The sequence below is a fragment of the Megalopta genalis genome, unplaced genomic scaffold (assembly GCF_051020955.1).
Source record: "Megalopta genalis isolate 19385.01 unplaced genomic scaffold, iyMegGena1_principal scaffold0092, whole genome shotgun sequence".
In the NCBI taxonomy this organism is placed as follows: Eukaryota; Metazoa; Arthropoda; class Insecta; order Hymenoptera; family Halictidae; genus Megalopta; species Megalopta genalis.
Genome location: NW_027476161.1, coordinates 315,532 through 324,936, shown reverse-complemented (window position 1 = coordinate 324,936; position 9,405 = coordinate 315,532).

The following is a 9,405-nucleotide window of genomic DNA, read 5'->3' as shown; positions in this document are numbered from 1 at the left end:
GGTTTGTTTCGCCTGCATTTGAAGCTATATCATTTACGTCGCAAGTATTTGAAGCCAAATCATTTGTTTCGCATGGATTTGATGTTAAGCCATCTATTTCGCATTGATTTGAAACTAATTCATGTGTTTCGCTTGGATTTGAAGCTAACACGTTTGTTTCGCCTGCATTTGAAGCTATATCAATTAATCGCAAGTATGTGAAGCTAAATAATCTGTTTCGCATGAATCTTAAGCTAAATCATGTGTTTCGCATGGAATTGAAGCTACCTGGTTTGTTTCGCCTGCATTTGAAGCTATATCACTTCTATCGCAGGTATTTGAAGCTAAATCATTCGTATGGCATCGATTTGAAGCTAAGCCTTCTACTTCGCATTGAATTGAAGCTAAATCGTGTGTTTCGCTTGGATTTTAAACTAACTCGTTTGTTTCGCATGCAGTTGAAGCTAAATCATGTTTATCACAAGTATCTGAAGCTAAGCCACTTGTTTCGCAAGCATATGAAGCTAAACCGTGTGCTTCGCATTGATTTGAAGCTGAATCATGTGTTCCGCATGGATTTGAAGCTAACTCGTTTGTTTTGCCTACATTTGAAGGTATATCGTTTACATCGCAAGTATTTGAAGCTAAATCATTAGTTTCGTATGAATTTTAAGCTAAATCATGTGTTTCGCATGGAATTGAAGCTACCTGGTTTGTTTCGCCTGCATTTGAAGCTATATCATTTACGTCGCAAGTATTTGAAGCTAAATCATTCGTATGGCATCGATTTGAAGTCAAGCCATCTACTTCGCATTGATTTGAAACTAAATCTTGTGTTTCGCTTGGATTTGAAGCTAACACGTTTGATTCGCCTGCATTTGAAGCTATATCATTTAATCGCAAGTATGTGAAGCTAAATAATCTGCTTCGCATGAATCTTAAGCTAAATCATGTGTTTCGCATGGAATTGAAGCTACCTGGTTTGTTACGCCTGCATTTGAAGCCATATCATTTACGTCGCAAGTATTTGAAGCTAAATCATTTGTTTCGCATGGATTTGAAGTTAAGCCATCTACTTCGCATTTATTTGAAACTAAATCATGCGTTTCGCTTGCATTTTAAACTAACTCGTTTGTTTCGCATGCAGTTGAAGCTAAATCATGTTTATCACAAGTATCTGAAACTAAACCACTTGTTTCGCAAGTATATGAAGCTAAACCATGTGCTTCGCATTGATTTGAAGCTAAATCTTGTGTTCCGCATGCATTTGAAGCTTATCACTTATATTCGCAAGTATTTGAAGCTAAGTCATTTGTTTCGCATGGATAAGAAGCTAAGCCATCTACTTCGCATTGATTTGAAGCTAAATCATGTGTCTCGCTTGGTTTTAAAGCTAACCCGTTTGTTTCGCATGCGGTTGAAGCTAAATCATGTTTATCACAAGTATATGAAGCTAAACCATTTGTTTCGCAAGAATATGAAGCTAAACCATGTGTTTCGCTTGGATTTGAAGCTAAATCATGTGTTTCGCATGGATTTGAAGCTAACTCGTTTGTTTCGACTGCATTTGAAGCTATATCACTTCTATCGCAGGTATTTGAAGCTAAATCATTCGTATAGCATCGATTTGAAGCTAAGCCTTCTACTTCGCATTGATTTGAAGCTAAATCGTGTGTTTCGCTTGGATTTTAAACTAACTCGTTTGTTTCGCATGCAGTTGAAGCTGAATCATGTTTCTCACAAGTATCTGAAGCTAAACCACTTGTTTCGCAAGTATATGAAGTTAAACCATGTGCTTCGCATTGATTTGAAGCTAAATCATGTGTTTCGCATGGAATTGAAGCTACCTGGTTTGTTTCGCCTGCATTTGAAGCTATATCATTTACGTCGCAAGTATTTGAAGCTAAATCATGTGTTTCGCATGGATTTGAAGGTAACTCGTTTGTTTCGCCTGCATTTGAAGCTATATCGTTTATATCGCAAGTATGTGAAGCTAAATCATTTGTTTCGCATGGATTTGAAGCTAAGCCTTCTGCTTCTCATTGATTTGAAACTATACCATGTGTTTCGCTTGGATTTGAAGCTAACTCGTTTGTTTCGCCTTTATTTGAAGCTATATCATTTATATCTTAAGTATGTGAAGCTAAATCATTTGTTTCGCATTGATTAGAAGCTATGCCTTCTACTTCGCATTAATTTGACACTAAATCATATGTGTTTCATTGCTTTGAAGCTAACTCGTTTGTTTCGCCTGCATTTGAAGCTTTATCAATTATATCGCAAAATATCTGAAGCTAAATATATTGTGTCGCATGGACTTGAAGCTACTCCTTCTACTTCGCATTGATTTGAAGCAAAATCATGTGTTTCGCGCGGGTTTGAAGCTAAGCCTTCTACATCGAATTGATTTGAATCTAAATCATTTGTTTCGCTTGGATTTGAAGCTAAACCATGTGTTTCGCATGAATTTGAAACTAAATCATTTGTGTCGCATGGCTTTGAAGATAAGCCTTCCTCTTTGCATTAATTTGAAGGTAAATCATGTGTTTCGCATGGATTTGAAGGTAACTCGTTTGTTTCGTCTGCATTTGAAGCTATATCGTTTATATCGCAAGTATATGAAGCTAAATCATTTGTGTTGAATTGCTTTGAAGCTAACTCGTTTGCTTCGTCTGCATTGAAGCTATATCACTTCTATCGCAAGTATTTGAAGCTAAATCATTTGTTTCGCATGGAGTTGAAGCTAAGGCTTCTACTTCGCATTGATTTGACACTAAATCATGTGTTTCGCTTGGATTTGATGCTAACTCGTTTGTTTCGCCTGCATTTGATGCTGTATCAATTATATTGCAAGTATTTGAAGCTAAATCATTTGTTTCGCATGGAGTTGAAGCTAAGGCTTCAACTTCGCATTGATTTGAAACTAAATCATGTGTTTCGCATGGATTTGAAGCTAAATCATGTATTTCGCACAGATTTGAAGCTAACTCGTTTGTTCCGTCCTTATTTGAAGCTATATCATTTATATCGCAAGTCTGTGAAGCTAAATCATTTGTTTCGCATGGAGTTGAAGCTAAGGCTTCTACTTCGCATTGATTTGACACTAAATCATGTGTTTCGCTTGGATTTGAAGCTAACTCGTTTGTTTCGCCAGCATTTGAAGCTAAATCATGTTTATCACAAGTATCTGAAGCTAAACCACTTGTTTCGCAAGTATATGAAGCTAAACCATGTGCTTCGCATTGATTTGAAGCTAAATCATGTGTTTCGCATGGAATTGAAGCTACTTGGTTTGTTTCGCCTGCATTTGAAGCTATATCATTTACGTCGCAAGTATTTGAATCTAAATCATTTGTTTCGCATGGATTTGAAGTTAAGCCATCTATTTCGCATTGATTTGAATCTAAATCATGTGTTTCGTTTGGATTTGAAGCTAACACGTTTGTTTCGCCTGCATTTGAAGCTATATCATTTAATCGCAAGTATGTGAAGCTAAATAATCTGTTTCGCATGAATCTTAAGCTAAATCATGTGTTTCGCATGGAATTGAAGCTACCTGGTTTGTTTCGCCTGCATTTGAAGCTAGTTCAATTGTATCGCAAGTATTTGAAGCTAAATCATTAGTTTCGTATGAATTTTAAGCTAAATCATGTGTTTCGCATGGAATTGAAGCTACCTGGTTTGTTTCGCCTGCATTTGAAGCAACATCATTTACGTCGCAAGTATTTTAAGCTAAATCATATGTTTCGCATGGATTTGAAGTTATGCCATCTACTTAGCATCGATTTGAAACTAAATCATGTGTTTCGCTTGGATTTGAAGCTAACTCGTTTGTTTCGCCTGCATTTGAAGCTATATCAATTATATAACAAGTATTTGAAGCTAAGTCATTTGTGTCGCATGGCTTTGAAGATAAACCTTCTACTTTGCATTAATTTGAAGGTAAATCATGTGTTTCGTATGGATTTGAAGCTAACTCGTTTGTTTCGACTGCATTTGAAGCTATATCACTTCTATCGCAGGTATTTGAAGCTAAATCATTCGTATAGCATCGATTTGAAGCTAAGCCTTCTTCTTCGCATTGATTTGAAGCTAAATCGTGTGTTTCGCTTGGATTTTAAACTAACTCGTTTGTTTCGCATGCAGTTGAAGCTAACTCATGTTTATCACAAGTATCTGAAGCTAAACCACTTGTTTCGCAAGTATATGAAGCTAAACCATGTGCTTCGCATTGATTTGAAGCTAAATCATGTGTTTCGCATGGAATTGAAGCTACCTGGTTTGTTTCGCCTGCATTTGAAGCTATATCATTTACGTCGCAAGTATTTGAAGCTAAATCATTCGTATGGCATCGATTTGAAGTCAAGCCATCTACTTCGCATTGATTTGAAACTAAATCTTGTGTTTCGCTTGGATTTGAAGCTAACACGTTTGATTCGCCAGCATTTGAAGCTATATCATTTAATCGCAAGTATGTGAAGCTAAATAATCTGCTTCGCATGAATCTTAAGCTAAATCATGTGTTTCGCATGGAATTGAAGCTACCTGGTTTGTTACGCCTGCATTTGAAGCCATATCATTTACGTCGCAAGTATTTGAAGCTAAATCATTTGTTTCGCACGGATAAGAAGCTAAGCCATCTACTTCGCATTGATTTGAAGCTAAATCATGTGTCTCGCTTGGTTTTAAAGCTAACCCGTTTGTTTCGCATGCGGTTGAAGCTAAATCATGTTTATCACAAGTATATGAAGCTAAACCATTTGTTTCGCAAGAATATGAAGCTAACCCATGTGTTTCGCTTGGATTTGAAGCTAAATCATGTGTTTCGCATGGATTTGAAACTAACTCGTTTGTTTCGACTGCAGTTGAAGCTAAATCATGTTTATCACAAGTATCTGAAGCTAAACCACTTGTTTCGCAAACATATGAAGCTAAACCATGTGCTTCGCATTGATTTGAAGCTAAATCGTGTGTTCCGCATGGATTTGAAGCTAACTCGTTTGTTTCGCCTGCATTTGTAGCTAGTTCACTTGTATCGCAAGTATTTGAAGAAAAATCATTTGTTTCGCATGGATTTGAAGCTACCTCGTTTGTTTCGCCTGCAATTGAATCTATATCACTTATATCGCAAGTATTTGAAGCTAAATCATTTGTTCCGCATGGATTTGATGCTAACTCGTTTGATTCGCATGCATTTGAAGCAGTATCACTTATATTCGCAAGTATTTGGAGCTAAGTCATTTGTTTCGCATGGATATGAAGCTAAGCCAACTACTTCGCATTGATTTGAAGCTAAATCATGTGTCTCGCTTCGTTTTAAAGCTAACTCGTTTGTTTCGCATGCGGTTGAAGCTAAATCATGTTTATCACAAGTATATTAAGCTAAACCATTTGTTTCGCAAGAATATGAAGCTAAACCATGTGTTTCGCTTGGATTTGAAGCTAAATCATGTGTTTCCCATGGATTTGAAACTAACTCGTTTGTTTCGCCTGCATTTGAAGCTAAATCATGTTTATCACAAGTATCTGTATCTAAACCATTTGTTTCGCAAGAATATGAAGCTAAACCACGTGTTTCGCATGAATTTGAAGCTAAATCATGTCTTTCGCATAGACTTGAAGCTAACTCGTTTGTTTCGATTGCATTTGAAGCTATATCACTTCTATCGCAGGTATTTGAAGCTAAATCGTTCGTATGGCATCGATTTGAAGCTAAGCCTTCTACTTCGCATTGATTTGAAGCTAAATCATTTGTCTCGCAGGGGTTTTAATGCTAACTCGTTTGTTTCGCATGCGGTTGAAGCTAAATCATGCTTATCACAAGTATATGAAGCTAAACCATTTGTTTCGCAAGAATATGAAGCTAAACCATGTGTTTCGCTTGGATTTGAAGCTAAATCATGCGTTTCGCATGGATTTGCAGCTAACTCGTTTGTTTGGCCTGCATGTGAAGCTATATCACTTATATCGCAAGTATCTGAAGATAAATCATTTGCTTCGCAAGAATATGATGCTAAACCATGTGTTTCGCATGAATTTGAAGCTAACTCGTTTGTTCCACATGCATTTGAAGCTATATCATTTATATCGCAAGTGTTTGAAGCTAAACCATTTGTTTCGCATGGATTTGAAGCTAAGCCTTCTACTTCGCATTGATTTGAAGCTAAATCATCTGTTTCGCATGCATTTCTAGCTTAATCATGTGTTTTGCATGGATTTGTAGCCAACTCGTTTGTTTCGTATGCAGTTGAAGCTATATCAATTATATCGCAAGTATTTGAATCTAAGTCATTTGTCTCGCACGGATTTGTAGCTAAACCTTCTGCATCGCATTGATTTGAAGCTAAATTTTGTGGATCGCATGGAGTTGAAGCAAAACCTTCTACATCGCATTGATTTGCAATTAAATAATGTGTTTCGCATGGACTTCAAGCTAACTCGTTTGTTCCGCATGCAGTTGATGCTATATCACTTATATCGCAAGTATTTGATGCTAAACCACGTGTTTCCCATGAATTTGAAACTAAATCATGTGTTTCGCATGCATTTGAAACTTAATCATGTGTTCTGATTCGATTTGAAGCTAACTTGCTTGTTTCGCCTGCATTTGTAGCTATTTCAAACATGAGGCAAGTATTTTAAGCTAAATCATACGTTTCGCACGGATTTGAAGCCAAGCCTTCTACTTCGTATTGATTTGAAAATAAATCATGTGTTTCGCTTCGATTTGAAGCTAACTCGTTTGTTTCGCCTTCAGAAGCTTCATCAATTATATCGTAAGTAGTTGAAGCTAAATCACTTGTGTCGCATGGATTTTAAGCTACGCCTTCTCCTTCGCATTGATTTGAAGCTAAATCATGCGTTTCGCATGGATTTGAAGCTAACTCGTTTGTTCCGCATGCAGTTGAAGGTAAATCCTGTATACCACAAGTATTTGAAGCTAAACCATTTGTTGCACATTGATTTGATGATAAGCCTTCAACTTCGCATTGATTTGAAGCTAAATCATTTGTTTCCCTTGCATTTGAAGCTAACGCGACTGTTCCGCATGCAGTTTAAGATACATCATGTTTATCACAAGTATCTGCAGCTAAACCATGTGTTTCTCATGGATTTGAAGCTAAAACATGTATTTCGCATGGATTTGAGGCTAACTCGTTTGTTTCGCCTGCATTTGAAGCTTTATCAATTATATCGCAAGCATTTGAAGCTAAATCATTTGTTTCGCATGGATATGAAGCTAAACCTTCTAGTTCGCATTGATTTGAAGCTAAATCATGTTCTTCGCATGCATTTGAAGCTAACTCGTTTGTTTCGCATGCAGTTGAATGTAAATCATGTATACCACAAGTATTTGAAGCTGCACCATTTGTTTCGCATTGATTTGATGCTAAGCCTTCAACTTCGCATTGATTTGAAGCTAAATCATCTGTTTCCATTGGATTTGAAGCTAACGCAATTGTTTCGCCTGCGTTTGAAGCTATATGATGTATATCACAAGTATTTGAAGCAAAATCATTTGATTCGCATGGATTTGAAGCTAAGCCTTCTACTTCGCATTGATTTGAAGCAGAATCATGTGTTTCGCACAGATTTGAAGCTAACTCATTTGTTTCGCATGCATTTGAAGCTATATCAATTATATCGCAAATATTTGAAGCTAAATCATTTGTGTCGCATGGCTTTGAAGATAAGCCTTCTACTTTGCATTAATTTGAAGGTAAATCATGTGTTTCGCTTGAATTTGAAGGTAACTCGTTTGTTTCGCCTGCATTTGAAGCTATATCATTTGTATCGCAAGTATGTGAACCTAAATCATTTGTTTCGCATGGATTTGAAGCTAAGCCTACTACTTCGCATTGATTTGAAACTAAATCATGTGTTTCGCTTGGATTTGAAGCTAACTCGTTTGTTTCGCCTGCATTTGGAGCTATATCACTTATATCGCAAGTATCTGAAGCTGAATCATTTGTTTCTCACGTATTTGAAGCTACGCCTTCTACTTCGCATTGATTTGAAGCTAAATCATATGATTAGCTTGGATTTGAATCTAACGCGTTTGTACCGCATGCAGTTGAAGCTAAATCATGTGTATCACAAATGTTTGTAGCTAAATCAATTGTTTCGCATGGATTTGAAACTAAGCGTTCTACTTCGCAATGATTTGAAGCTAAATCATGTGTGTAGCTCAGATTTGAAGCTAACTGGTTTGTTTCGCCTACATTTGAAGATATATTACTTATACTCGCAATTATTTGAAGCTAAATCAGTTGTTTCGCAAGAATATGAAGCTAAACCATGTGTTTCGCATGAATTTGTAGCTAACTCGTTTGTTTCGCATGCTTTTGAAGCTGTATCGATTATATTCGGTAGTATTTGAAGCTAAATCTTTTGATTCGCATGGATTTGAAGCTAAGCCTTCTAGTTCGCATTGATTTGAAACTAAATCATGTGTTTTGCTTGGATTTGAAGCTAACTCGTTCGTTTCGCCTGCATTTGAATCTGTATCAATTATATCGCAAGTATTTGAAGCTAAATCTATTGTGTCGCATGTATTTGAAGCTACGTCTTCTACTTCGCATTGATTTGAAGTTAAATCATGTGTTTCGTATGCATTTGAAGCTAACTCGTTTGTCTCGCATGCAGTTGAAGGTAAATCATATATACCACTAGTATTTGAAGCTAAACCATATGTTTCGCATTGATTTGAAGCTAAGCCTTTAACTTCGCATTGATTTAAACTGAATCATTGGTTTCCCTTGGATTTGAAGCTAACGCGATTGTTTGGAATGCAGTTGAAGCTAAATCATGATTATCATAAGTATCTGAAGCTAAATCATCTGTTCCTCAGTATTATGAAGATAAACCATTTGTTTCTCATGGATTTGAAGCCAAATCATGTGTTTCGCATTGATTTGAAGTTAAGCCTTCAACTTCGCATTGATTTGAAGCTAAATCATGAGTTTCGCATGGATTAGAAAATAACTCGTTTGTGTCTCCTGCATTTGAAGTTATATCACTTATACCGCAAGTATTTGAAGCTAAATCATTTGTTTCGCATGGATTTGAAGCTAAACCTTCTACTTCGCATCGATTTTAAACTAAATCATGTGTTTCGCTTGGATTTGAAGCTAACTCGTTTGATTCGTCTGCATTTGAATCTATATCACTTATATCGCAAGTATCTCAAACTAAATCATTTGTTTCGCATGGATTTGAAGCCAAGCCTTCTACATCGCTTTGATTTGAAGCTAAATCATGTGTTTCGCTTGGAATTGAAGCTACGCCATCTACATCGTATTGATTTGCAGCTACATCATGTGTATCGCATGGATTTGAAGCTAACTCGTTTGTTTCGCTTGTATTTGAATCTATATCACTTATATCGCAAGTAATTGAAGCTAAATCATTTGTTCCTCATGGATT